This window comes from Stegostoma tigrinum, chromosome 19, assembly GCF_030684315.1.
Source record: "Stegostoma tigrinum isolate sSteTig4 chromosome 19, sSteTig4.hap1, whole genome shotgun sequence".
In the NCBI taxonomy this organism is placed as follows: domain Eukaryota; kingdom Metazoa; phylum Chordata; class Chondrichthyes; order Orectolobiformes; family Stegostomatidae; genus Stegostoma; species Stegostoma tigrinum.
In genome coordinates, this window is record NC_081372.1 from 56,587,696 (window position 1) to 56,602,356 (window position 14,661).

Sequence of the window (14,661 nt, forward strand, 5' to 3'; positions counted from 1 at the left end):
CAGTAGCAGGTGGAATTTGATAAATGTGAAATGATGCACTTTCGAAGAAATAACAAGACAAGGGGCAAGTAACATGGGAGTACTCCATGAACAGTAGGGTGTTCAGAGGAACAGAGAGATCACATGGTGCTTGTCACTGATCCCTGAAGGGCGCAGAACAGGTTAAGAAAACGGTTAAGAGGCATAAGATACACTTGCTTTATCATTTGAGGCATTGATTATAGGAGTGGGGAGGTCACGTTGGAGCAGTACAGAACTTTGGTTAGACAACAGCTGGAGTACTGTGTGCAGTTTTGGTCACCACACTATCGGAAGGAAATGGTGGCACTGGAGAGGGTGCAGAGGAGATTCACAGGGATGTTGGAGCAGTTTAGCTATGAAGAGAGGCTGGATAGGCTTGGATCGTTTTCTTCGGAGCAGGGAAGGCCGAGGGACAACCCGGTTGAAGCGTATTGGACAGGGCGGGTAGGAAGCAGCTGTTCCCCTCTGTCAGAGAGCCAATAACAAGGGGGCACAGTTTCAACATGGAAGGCAGGAGGTGCGGAGAGGATTGAGGCAAAAAGCAATCTCCTAGAGGTGGGGATCTGGAATGTAATGCCTGGGAGTGCAGTTGAGGCAGGAAACCTCACCACCTACTTAAATAAGTAGGTATATGTGTGCTTGAAATATCATAGCATTCAAGGGCTAGGGGACAAATTCTAGAAAGTGGGATATGCATTGATGGGTTGGTCCAGACTCGATGGGCTGAAGGGCCTCTTTGCTGTGGGACTCTGTGATTCAAGGACCCTGAACAAGATGTGTACCGATCAGAAGCCCATTGTACAGTGCTCAGTTTGAATTGACCATTGGAGTTAATTCCGTCTCTCCAGTTGCGTGAACCACCGATCAGCATTGACCACATGGCCATGGATGCTGTTGATGGCTTTGCAATTATATCCAAGCTGAGAGAGAGTGGAACTCCAATACCCCAATGGAGGACACCAGAGCAGAGAGCCTGACAAGCTTGTATTCACTGTGCACTCCATTATAAAGGTTAGAGTGTTGCTCTGCAGGGGACAGGATTGAACAGTTTCGCCTTCTCAGCAGTATCCTTAACATCTCATTGCAGGGCAATGTTATTGTCTCTGAGGTCCTGGACTGTGCTAAATCCATCAGGTCCACACCTTGCTCGGTCAATAACATCTGCACTAGCTCACCTGCAGTCATCAGATGTTTGACAACTCTGTGAAGCAAACCCGAAACACCAGCTTTCCTGCTCCTCTGATGCTGCTTGGCCTGCTGTGTTCACCCAGCTCTACATCTTGTTATCTCAGCTCCCAGCTCCCCACCTCCCCACCTCCTGGCTGCCCATAGTCAAACACACAAGGTGACAGCCAAGTCGAAACTTCAGCTGGAGCTCGTCCACTCATTCTGCTTCTTTCTCATTTCTTTCTCTTTCTTTCCTCTTTATTTTTCTCTCTTGGTGTTTCTTTTCTTCGTTCTCTTACTCCTGGCTTTAACATGGACCCAGCAAGGCAGCCTCTCTTTCCGGCCTGACCAACGTAGCAGTCTATCGGCCCGGTCTCTCGGATCAGCTCAGCCCAGTCCCACAGCCCAGTCTCTTTGCCTGGCCTGTGATGGTCTCTCGGCCTGGCCTGTGTCGGTCTCTCGGCCCAGTATCTCGGCCTGGCCTGTGATAGTCTCTTGGCACCATGGTACTGTCAGCCCAGCATACCGGCTTCCAGGCGTGCAAGTGTGCCCTGCCCAGGCACGTTCCAGAGGCAGCAATAGGAAACCAGGGAGGCGGTAGCTTCAGCGGCAGCAGCAATAGCATTGTGGTCCAATGCAGGAAGAGCAAGCGGTGAGGGAGTTCTCCCAGTTTCTCCAGGGCAGTGTCAAGAACAGGCAGCCGAGGTCAGCCGGGCAGCCAGCTTGGGGAGGACTCAAAGAATGCTGATCTTTTAGCTCAATTCCTTTATTTTTTCTAGTTTAAATTAAGAAGAGCTTTAATATTAATGATTATCCTACTTCTTTAATTTTCTACCTACTCTATGAAGGTCAAGCTTAATGTTTTTTAACTTTGTCTCCTTTACTAGTGAGGTTTTTTGTACCTAAGATGTAGTGACATCGTACACTTTTCACTGTACTCCTGTACTTCTGTACCTGAGCACACATGATAATAAGTTGTGAGTCTACCTCCATGAGAAGGATCTCTGCAATCTATGTGAATGGAGGACATTGACATTGACCAACAGGGAGAGGGTCACCCAGTACCTTGGGAGAAGCGATGATAGCCCAGCTGGTGAAGGTGAGGGCCCAGAGAACACAAAAGCCATGAGGTGTACCCAGCTCTTTAACCTTCCCTTGTGCTCCTGCGATGTGGTACAGCACACCCTCTCCTGAGCCACACCAGCTGACAGTTTACACAGAGCTGATCAATACAGGATGAAAGGTCAGTCCCAGCCTCAGTGTGTCCGAGGTGTGGCCAGGAAATGTGTTGCTTTACCCAAAGTGGATCTTAATGTTTTCAAGAAGGGATCTCAACGTTGCAACCTCTCACAACAACACGTGTGTCTCCCTCCTTAGAATTACATCATGAAGGTGGAATTGTGCACAGAACCCTCAGGGTGAATCTTCACCTCTTATCCAAATCATTACGATGAGGCCTCTCCTTTCATTATAACATCTGTAAGCCTCTTTAGGGGTTGCAATGGCCTAGGTGTATAATCGCTGGATTGCTCATCCACAAGTGCCCCACAACATCCTGGGGACCCAGGTTCAAATCCTGCCACAGCTGATGGTGGAATTTGAATTCAATGAAGATCAGGAATTAAGAATCTAATGATGACCATGAATCCATTGTCAATCGTTGGGAAAATCCCATCTGGTTCACTAATGTCCTTTAGAGAAGGAAACTGCCATCCTTACCTGGTCTGGCCTACATGTGACTCCAGACTGACAGCAGTGTGGTAGACTCTTAACTGCCCTCTGGGCAATAAATGCTGCCTGGTCAGTGAATGAATAAAGGGCACAGTAGAAGACCATTTGGCCCATCATAGCTCTTGATAGTGTTGCTAATCACTTTATGACTATCCCTGCAGTTAATTCCATTTCCCCAGAGCCTTGCACATTTCTCCCCTCCCTGTTCTTATTCGATCATTGCGGCTGTGATATGAGATTCGTTTTTGAAACTCACCTTCGATCAGGTTACTTCTGTGCTGCATGTAGAGTGTGTGTGCTGGGATCTGTAAAAAGCCAGCAAATATCAGCACTGTTTACACGAAAACATGGACCCAGTCAATAGTTTGCATTCTGGTTAATGCAGAACTAAAACATCTTGATCATTTCTGCCTTCCCCTCTCCTTGTGACCCTTCATGCTATGTGCACATTTTGTTTTTTTCAGTCCCGATACAAAATTGACAAATTAGTTATTTGGCTGTGAGTGGGGTTAATATCATTGAAGATAGTCCACACTTAGAAGAGTCTTCCTGCGATACAACATAAGTTAATATTTCGATCTGCACCATCAGCAGTGAGCTGTGTAGAATACATACTGAGACGATAAAAACCAAAAGAGCTGCGGGTGCTGTAAATCAGGAACAAAAGTAGAAGTTGCTGGAAAAGCTCAGCAGGTCTGGCAGCATCTGTGAAGGAGAAAACAGAGTTAACTTTTTGGGTCTGGCCCTTTGCCACATCAGTGCTGCTCTGAAAGCAGTTTTGTACCACATTGCAAATCATTGTCCACAAGTCCATCCTCAGCATGAAACTTGAACTTTGAACTTTTGAATGCTGGGAACAAGAGGTAATGTTTCTGGACATTCTGCACGGCCACCTGGAGTATTCCATTTGGCATCTATTATTTAAGGTAATTTAGACAGTTCTCTGTTGGATCTTGGCTTCAGGTTATACAATGTGATGTGGGGCAAATCTGTAAACATCTGGGATAAACACGTCTATAGACAGTGCGAGCTTATCCCCTTCCCTATCTCAGTAACCTCTTCTAGAGGTCTTCCAAGTCCTCTGCACTCCAACAATTCTGGTCTCTTGTGCATCTTCAAATTTTCATTTCTTCATCATTGGCTCCCATGGCTTCAGCTGCCAAGGCTATAAACTCTAAAGCACACTCTCTGTACCTCTCTAGTTGTTGTCTCCTCCTAAAGACGCTCCGTAGAACTTATGCTTATTGACTAAACTCTTCGGATCTTTTTACGTGGTTCAGTGCCGAATTTTGTTTTGTGACAGTGCCTTGGGAATTTCACTACCTTAAAGACACTATGTGAATGCAGGTTGTTGTTGTTAGGTGATGAACTGGCACACACGTAGCCATTGATGGGTAAGTGAGAAGTGACTGATAGCAATAGTGCTGTGTAGGTATCCACCAAATACAATCCTCCCTGCCAGAGGGGAAGTAGCAAACAATCGGTCGTACTTCTTTGGGACTGAAGAAGGGTCACACCCCAAACAGTGACTGCTCCTTTCCTCCAGGAAATGCCTGTCTCGCTGTGTTCTTCCAGCCCCCTGTTCATCTACCTTGGATTCCAGCATCTGCAGCTTTATTGTCTCCAATCAATCAGTCATGCCTGGTGCCCTGACATTACAATATTTAACAGGACTACTCCTTTCTAATGGGGTAGCCTGAGAATTGTTTTCTTTGACTGGGACAAAGGAAGTTGAAATGCATGATTGAAACTTGGTTTGGGCAGCCTATCAAAACACATTTAAATTAAAGCCTCACAATGTGTTATACATGAATGGATTATGATGGGATACTGGAGTTAAGGTGGAGGAAGTAGACTGAACCAGTTCATAAAGCATGTCCAAGATCCTACTCCTGTTCCCAACGCTCTTCTCTGTTCTTATAACATCTCAGAATTTTACTGTAATTCTGCCACAGAGCAGAGTTCTGTGCCCAGAGGATAGGCGTAGGCCTTCCATTGTTGTACTAGAGCTGAACAGGAATGTGTGGTGTAGAAGACACTCAGTCTGCAGTCTTTGTCACTCCATAACAACAACCTGGCTGTGACTGAGGGGGAAAGCAGCTGGAGAATCTGAGATAATAAGGTGTGGAGCTGGATGAACGCAGCAGGCCAAGCAGCTTCATAGGAGCAGGAAAGCTTGACGTTTCGGGCCTAGACCCTTCCTACTATCTCTAAAGCAGGAGGAGACTTGTGCTTGCTAGGTAGTTAAATAGGGGCTATCTAATTCATTCGGAGCAGGCTGTACACTTAACATCTCACTTGACACTAGAAGTGAGATTGCCAGCCTCCAATGCCCTCCAATGCTCTGTTCTTGTTCCATCGGGGATGTGGTTGAGAAACTGAGCGAGCCAGTCAGTGAGTTGTCATGTTGGCACTGAAAAACGTGTCATGAATCACCAGACATCTCCCTACAAAGCCCTAGAGGGAAGAATTGAGTTCATTTTCAAGTTGAGGGATAGGGCAGGACAGCTCACTGCTTGATATTTCCAGACGGCCCTGTATCTCGGATTTTCTTCCATAAATATTTCAAATGGTGGAACAGCTGTTTGCTGTCCCTGTCTGAGTTTCACTGTCTGTGGTGGATGTTACATTCACTCGGCTTTTATGACAGCTGAAGTTTAAACTTCCTGAGCAAGGGAGGGATAACAGACTGTGGGAAACAGTAAAACAAAATACATTTGTTTCATTAACTTTCATGTCCGTGTTAATGAGTTTTGATGCTGTCTCCACCAGAAACATTAAGCTCCTTCTCCATGTCTTGTTGGGATTGGATCACTGAACCAAGAGGGCCCCATGACCCAGGTCTCAGAGGCCAATTTGTGACAGTAGGGAAACGATGATGCCCCGTATTTATATTTGTGACTAGTCCCAGTGGAGTTGCGCCAATGGTTAAGATATATCTTTTTATCATTTAGCTCAAGTGGGGAAGGAAACTTAGAAGTGATCGTCTGCCCGCTACCTTTCTGCTCTTAGACTTCTTAGTGTCGAGATGAGAGGGAGAACTAGAATTAGATTAGAATTAGAATTACCTTTATTGTCATGTGTACTCAAGTCACAAAAGAACTGGAGTACAGTGAAAAGTGTACAAAGTCACCAACACACAGCACCATCTCAGGTACAAAGTAACTAGGTACAAATGATAGATATAATAAAAGGAAAAAATAAAGGCAATAATATGCTGCTACATTACAGATATACATAGTGTAGGTATAAGTTAGTAAAATAAGAAATAGAAGTAAAAAGCTAGGCATTACAGTCTTTCTATAAGGGCTTCCACATGATCAGACTGGGATCCACCAGTTCACAACCAGTAACCACCTTTGCTCCATGGGCCGATTTTCCCACTTTGCTCCGGACTGGTGTGTAGGTTACTGGTGTGTAGGTTACTGGTGTGTAGGTTACCGGCGTGTAGGTTACCGGCGTGTAGGTTACTGGTGTGTAGGTTACCGGTGTGTAGGCTACTGGTGTGTAGGTTACTGGTGTGTAGGTCAGTGATGTGTAGGTCAGTGATGTGTAGGTTACCGGTGTGTAGGCTAGTAGTGTGCAGGTTACTGGCGTGTAGGTCAGAGGTGTGCACGTTACTGGTGTGTAGGTTAGTGGTATTAGATTAGATTAGATTCTCTACAGTGTGAAAACAGGCCCTTCGGCCCAACAAGCCCACACCACCCCTTGCAGCATCCGACCCAGACCCATCACCCTCACACACCCCTGAACACTACGGGCTATTTAGCATGTCCAATCCACCTAGCCTGCACATCTTTGGACTGTGGGATGAAACCAGAGCACCCGGAGGAAACCCACGCAGACACGGGGAGAATGTGCAAACTCCGCACAGACAGTCACCCAAGGGTGGAATCGAACCTGGGTCCCTGATGCTGTGAGGCTGCAGTGCTAACCACTGAGCCACCGTACCGCCCACTGGTGTGTAGATCAGTGATGTGCAGGTTACTGGTGTGTAGGTTACTGGTGCGCAGGTTACTGGTGTGTAGGTTACTGGTGCGCAGGTTACTGGTGTGTAGTTTACTGATGTGTAGTTTACTGGTATGTTGGCTCCTGCACAGCAGTTTACTGAAAAGTACATATAGTTGCTGGTGTTTTTGATGTGACCTACCACCACAGGCTGATAACCAGCCGAAAGATGATAGGTGGCACCTGTGAAATTTAGATTAATCTTCATTTTTATGATTATGATCAGGAGTGCTGTCTGTTGTGCAAGACAACAGCCAATCACATACAACTTCCCAAGGGGAACAAAGCTGCTGTACACTAAATGTGTGATACTGGTGGGATTTGTGATCTGCTGTGTATTTACTAAATTTAACCTCTAATCAAGGACATGTAGGGTGGTCTAAATTCAATTCAGACTGAGATCTCTGTGGATGGTGGATTATTCAAATGGCCCCTGTCAGCATGGAGTTCCTAACTGCAGCACTGACAAAAGCTGTCCTCACATGCTGTGAGCTGGTGTGTTCATCTTATTAGTTCATACTTGCTGGGTCTATGCTGCTGGTGGGGTGGGACATTCCAGACGATGATAATGGAGGAGACTTGGTGAGTGAATTTTGAGAGGTTCAGTGTGTTAGGTTGATTCTTGTGTAACATAAAGAAGTAGGGACCTAACCCAAAATGTCAACTTTCCTGGTCCTCTGATGCTGCCTGGCCTGCTGTGTTCCTCCAGCTCCACACTGCATTATCTCTGACTCCAGCATCAGCAGTTCTTACTATCTCTAAAAAGAAACCCTTTCAGTTTTAACACCAGTCTCTTTGCAGAGTCAACTGAGCTGAGACTGCTGTAGCTTTTGGAAAATTCTTTCATGGGACTTGTGCATTTCTGGTGGGCCCAGCATTTTAATTACCCGTCCCTAGTTGCCCCTTGAGAAGGTGGTTCGGAGATTGCCTTCTTGAACCACTGCAGTCTGTGGGCTGGACATAGACCTGCAATGCGCTTAGGAAGGGAATTCTGGGATTTTCCATGATCACTGATTGCAGTAACCTGTCTGCTTAGACCCATTCGTTGCTGCTGTGGTGCTTTGGAGGGTTCAAGCTGGGAATAGGAGGTATCTTTGAAAAAGACTGAATCCATAATGACTAAAGCAGCAATAACCTGGCTCAGAAAGGAACCTTCCACCTTTTATGGAACCTGGTCCATATGTGAGTTTAAATTCCACAGAGTAATTAATTCTTACTGCTCTCTGCATCCTAGAAAGTTACCTATCACTACAAAAATTCAATAGAAGGCAGACAATTGCTTGGATATACTGGCAATGCCAGGGAAGGTATAAAGACAAGTAGTGTTCATGCCAACAAACTCCAGGAAAAAACCATTTCCAATAAGAGATAATCTAACCATTAACCCTTGACATCAATGGTGTTACCATCACCAAATCCCTCACTATCAACGTCCTACGGGTTACCATTGACCAGAAACTCAACTGGACTAGCCATTTAAATACAGTGGCTGCAAGTTCAGGCCAGAGACTAGGAATACTGCGGTGAGTGACTCACCTCCTGACTCCCCAGAGCCTTTTAAAAAGCACAAGTCAGAAGTGTGATGGAATACTCCCCACTTGCCCGAATGGGTGCAGCTACAACGACATTCAAGAAACCCAACACCATCCAGGACAAATAAGCTCTACGGAAAAGCAACACATCAACATTCGCTCCCTCCACCCCCGACACTCCGTAGAGGCAGGGCGTACTGTCTACAAGATGCGCCGCTGAAATTCCGATATATGGAAACACCAGCCCCTGCAAGTTCCCCTTTGAGCCACTCACTGTCCTGACTTGGAAATATATTGCTGTTCCTTCACAGTCGCTGGGTCAAAATCCTGGAATTCCGTCCCTAAGGGCAATGCGGGTCAACCTACAGCTGGTGAGCTGCAGTGGCTCAAGACGGCGCCTCACCCCTACCTTCTCAAGGGGGAAACTAGGGATGGGCAATGAATGCTGGGCCCGCCCTGTGATGCTCACAACCCATGGAAGAATATAAAATTACATTTAATAAGTGGTTGTTACTTTCCGATTGTGTTAATAATTCAGTATACTCATGTCATTTTGGCAGAAGTACATAAACATTAGCATGAAATAAGCTGCACTTCCCATTATAGGACATGGAAGGCGTTCAGGCAGCACTTTTATTAGACTTGTGTGCTATAGGTGAAGTGCCATAACAGTGTAGTCCCATTAAAAACATTCAGTTCATAAACTCGCACAGCAGATTCATAAACGTCTGCTGTATTCACTCAAATTGTTTTAATGAGCTGTCTGAATCCACCGCATTTGCTTCATTAGCACATTTTGCTTTTTATCCATCTCTAGACAACTGAATTATTGATGTAATTAACATATTGTGTAAGTATAGCTGTTCCACATCAGAGTTCTCCACCTTATCAGCATATTGTGTAACAACAGAACCCTCCGAACTTTCAGATGATTCAACTCATTAGAGTGTGATATCAAACCGCCTACAGAGAATCAACAATGGAAATATTTGAGAAACCTCCCAGAACATTCCTTGGAAATGTGAATTTCACCATGATGTAGTTTGTTACACTCAGTTTGTAGGAATTCCAGACCCATCCAAAAGTTTGAGATTTGTTGCCGGCAACATGAAGAGTGAATTCTTCATTTTAGTTTGACCCAATGTCCCAGGACAATTTTTTAGGTGTTGTACTGTATGCTGCCTCGATCTGTTTAGGAGTCAGGTAGCTCCTATGTGTGTGTGCATGCATGTGTGACAGTGTTCTAACGAGTGTATGTCTGTGCATGTATGTGACAGAGACAGTGTTCTAACATGCGTGTATATCTTGTGTGCATGTATGTGTGAGTCAATGTTCTAATGTGTGTGTGTATCAATGTGTGTGACAGTGTTCTAATGTTTGTGCACGTGTGTGTGTTCATGTGAGAGACAGTGTTCTCATGTGTATGTGGGACAGTGTTCTAATGTGTGTATGTATGTGTGTGTGTGTGAAAGACAGTGTTCTAATGTGTGTGTGTGTATGTGTGTGTGTGTGAAAGACAGTGTTCTAATGTGTGTGTGTGTATGTGTGTGCGTGTGAGAGAGAGACAGTGTTCTAATGTATGTGTGAGACAGTGTTCTAATGTGTGTTTGCATGTGTGTGTGTATGTATGTGTGCGTGTGTGTGAGACAGTGTTCTAATGTGTGTGTGTGTGTGTGTGTGTGTGTGTGTGTGTGTGTGTGTGTGTGTGTGTGAGACAGCAATTTTTTTCTTTATTCATTCACAGGACGAGGGTATCATTGGCTAGGCGACATTTATTGTCCATCCCTAATTGCCCAGAAGGCAGTTAAGAGTCAACCACACTATTGTGGGCATGGAGTCACATGTAGGCCAGACCAGGTAAAAATGGCAGAGAGAACAAGGTGTAGAGCTGGATGAATACAGCAGGCCAAGCAACATCAGAGGAGCAGGAAGACAGGTGTTTTGGATCTAGGCCCTTCTTCTATACTCTTTTCTGAAGAAGGGTCTTGACCCGAAACGTCAGCCTTCCTGCTCCTCTGATGCTGCTTGGCCTGCTGTGTTCATCCAGCTCTACATCTTGTTATCTCAGATTTTCCAGCATCAGCAGTTCCTACTATCTCAGGTAAGGATGGCAGTTTCCTTCCCTAAAGGACATCACTGATCCAGATGGTTTTTCCTGACAATTGACAATGGATTCATGGCCATCATTATATTCTTAATTCCTGATATTTATTGAATTCAAATTCCACCAGCTGCCATGGCAGGATTTGAACCCAGGTCCCCAGAACATTACCTGGATTAACAGTCTAGTGATTATACCACTAGGTCATTACCTCCCTGTAATGCGTGTGTATATCAATGTGCATGTGCATTATGCATGTGCACGTGTGTGTGACAGTGTTCTGATGTAAGTGTATCAACATGTATGTGACAGCATTCTAATGTGCGTGTATCAATGTGTGTGTGCATGTGTATGTGACAGTGTTCTAATGTGTGTGTGCATGTGTGTGTGCATGTGTGTGTGACAGTGTTCTAATGTGTGTGTGTGTATCAATGTGTGTGTGACATTGTTCTAATATGTGTGTGTATGTGTGTGTGCCGGTGTTTTAATGTGTGTGTATCGATGTGTGTATCGATGTGTGTGCAACAGTGTTCTAATGTGTGTGTGTATCAATATGTGTGCGTGTGTGTGTGACAGTGTTCTGGAGTTAGGCAGCGTTCTAATGTGTGGATGCATGTGCTTGACAATGTTCCAACATGCGTCTGTGTGTGAGTGACGACATTCTAGCACTTGTGTGTATGTATCCAGCAGTGCTCTAATGTGTCTGTATGTGGGACAACATTCTAACATGTGCGTGCATATATGTCAGAGAATGTTCTGACGTGTGAGTGTGATTCGGCATTCTAATGTGAGTGTGAAACAGCATGCTAACTTGTGTGTTTGGGACAACATTCTACCGTATGTGTGCGTGTGTGTCAGACAATGTTGTAATGTGTGTGAGACAGTGTTCTAATGTGTTTGTGTTTGTATGTGTCAGACAATGTTCTAATGTGTGCAGCTCTGTGTGCGTGTGAGGGAGCGTGTGTGTGAGAGAGAGTGTGTATGTGAGTGTGTGTGCATGTGTGTGTGTGCGTGCGTGTGTGTGTGTGCACGTGTGTGTGTGTGTGTGTGTGTGTGTGTGTGTGTGTGTGTGTGTGTGTGTGTGTGTGTGTGTGTGTGTGTGTGACTGTATGGGGTACCAATTCCGGTTGTGTTATTGGGGTCACACAATCCATTAGGCAGATATGATGCTATGAAGCTATACATGAAGCTGTGCCAAGGAGCTGTGTTTTGGAATGGTTAACAGATACTGTGTTAGCTGATTGCACTGACAAGGAGAGGGCAGATTCACCGCATCCAGTTGAGTGAATTTAAACCCAGGTTAAAGGGATGGGTACAAAAGAATATGACCTTAATGAGTGCCAATGATGTGATGGGCACCCTGGAGCTGATTTCAAAATGCTCTTCCTTCTCCCTAGCAGATTCCCAGCTACTACCTTCTTCTGGTGCTGGTGTGTTATGGCTCATGTATGAGATCAGAGTTGCTGTGGTAACATGCACACCTTTTTGAGAAGGTCACACTCGTTGTGTTACGGAGCTGTGAACAATAATGGTGGAAGCTCTAACTTGCTCGATCTGGCCAGGAATCTCTTCTGCTCTTACAGGCAGCCATTGATGTGCGTTGAGCAGATTCAGAAACTGATGTTAGGCTTGCTCGTGTTCCTTAGTCATCAAGACCTGGAGTAGGGCTTGAAACCATAGCTACTGGCACAAAGGTGGGGACACTACCCTATGCGCCACAAGACCCTCTCACCCTGTTCAAGGCGTAGATGACCGTACACACGCACACTAACCCAGGAAATTCACTTCAAAAACACAAGAAAGCAGCAGCAGGTTGGCGCCAGTTCCCCAGGGGCACGATGCCAACACGCAGCATTCCTTGCCAATATTAACGCACTCCAGTAAAAGTCATTGATCTGAAATTGTGGTTGGAATCTTCGGATTCCCCGGGATGGAGGGCTGGTGATGAGAATGAAGGCAGCATGATCAGGTCGGGTGGTGACGACTGAGAAACAGCTTAGGCTATCACTGGAATTCCGGAATGGGTGGTAACTAGGCAAATCTCAACCTTTCAGTTCCACTCATCACTGAGAGCCTTAAGTAGACAACTAATGGTCCACTGAAGGGCCACAATGATTTCAGCTCAAGGTGGGACGTACAAGTTTAGGTTTAGGCCTTCCCGTTCTCTTCAGCACCCCCTAACCTTTCATGGGGCTGGGCATGCAAACATCTAACTGGTTTGTAGTTAAAAGCAAACGATCTCACTGCGATTTGATGCTGGGGAAGGAAAGTTATGTGCGAAGGTACCTCTGGGTATAAAAACAAAACACAGAGGAACATAGAAAGGAGGATCAGGTGGAGTCCGTTTGGCCGTTTGATCCTGCTTCTCCATTCACTATGATCGTGACTGATCATCCAACTCAGACCCCTGTTCCCTGCTCCCCATTGCCTTCCATCCCTTTATCCCCAAGATCTACCACTCCTTCTCGAAAACATTCAGACATCCGGCCTCAACTACTTTCTGTCGCAGAGAATTCCTCAGGCTCCCCACTCTCTGGGTGAAGACATTTCTCCTCAACTCAGTCCTAAATGGCTGACCCCATATCCTTAGGCTGTGACCCTCTGGTCCTGGACTCCCTGGTTGTCAGGAACATTCTCCCTACATTTGCCTTTTCTGATCCTGTTAGAAGGTTGTAGGTTTCTATGCTGTCTTGCCATTCTTCGGAACTCCAGTGAATACAATCTTAAGCGATCCAATCTCTCCTCATGTGTCCCATAGAACATAGAATATAGAACGGTACAGCACAGTACAGGCCCTTTGGCCCACGATGTTGTGCCGAATTTTTACCCTAATCTTAAGGTCTATCTAACCTCCACTGCTACCTACATTAGCACCCATGTGCCTATCTAGTAGCCGCTTAAATGCGCCTAATGAGGCCGACTCCACTACCCTCTCCGGCAATGCATTCCACACCCCGACCACCTTCTCAGCAATCAAACTGGTAAACCATTGTTCCAGCTTCCTCCAAATCTAAATGGCCTACCCGATGTCCCATTTCTCCTACGTCCAGCATCACAAGCAGAGATTATCTGCTTATCCTTGTACTGCTGTCCTTTGGTCAAGAAAGGCACTATGTAGATGCAACCTATTCCTTTCCCTCGAGCTGTACAGACAGATCACATCAGAACCAACTGACTCGTTCTGTTTTGCGAATGACAATAGAGTGGGTGTAATGAGCAGTTGGAGAGCAGTGGAATTGTAGCTGGAGGAGAAAAATGCTTAACGGAGATCAGGATTGTAAAATCGGGGGGGCTCCAGCGGGGAGGGGGCAAGTGCGGGGAGGGGGTGAAGAGAGATTGTCGCAGTGAAGCCTCTCTGCAAATAGAGCTGGAGATCGTCAAAGCTATTTGACTGTTTCAACAAGTTGCCTCTGATTGATCCTGATACTGCTCTGTGAAATGATTATGTATGAGGTTTGTCAGCACAAACATTTGCATTCATATCGTAACATAATTAAACATTTCCAGAACACCAGCATAATCAGGTAAAAATTGATACTGAGTCCCTTGGGGAGACTGTAGCATAGTGAGCTCAAATGTAGGAATTTGGAGGGGAGGAGTGGAGAGATCCTGGAAGGAATTTTAGAGTTTAGGGCCGTAGCACAGTTACTAGGGATTATATTGGATTGCATACTGCACAGAATGAGGCCATTTTTCCCAAACAATCCACGATCTTGTTACTGTTCCTTGAGTTTCCTCACAGTTTTTCTACTCTCCATCTGCTATAATAACCTCTTATTCCATTCCCTCCCACCCTGGTCATCAATGCACCAAACTATTCACTTTGACCACATCCTGTGGGAAAGGTCGCAGCTCCATGCTGTTCTGGATCTAAATTATATCGGTTTACATAAGATGCACAGTTAAAAAATAGGCCATTTAGCCCATCCAATCCATGTCAGTATTTATACTCTCTTTGAGCCTCCTCAGTTTGTCCTCAGTCGTCTAGCTGTTGCCTTCAATCCCTGCTCCTTCCTTCCTCATCTGCTTACTTTGCCTCCTTTGAAATATTCCCAATATTACTGACTTCAGACAGTGCCTTTGGGAAGGTGGTGGTGTTAT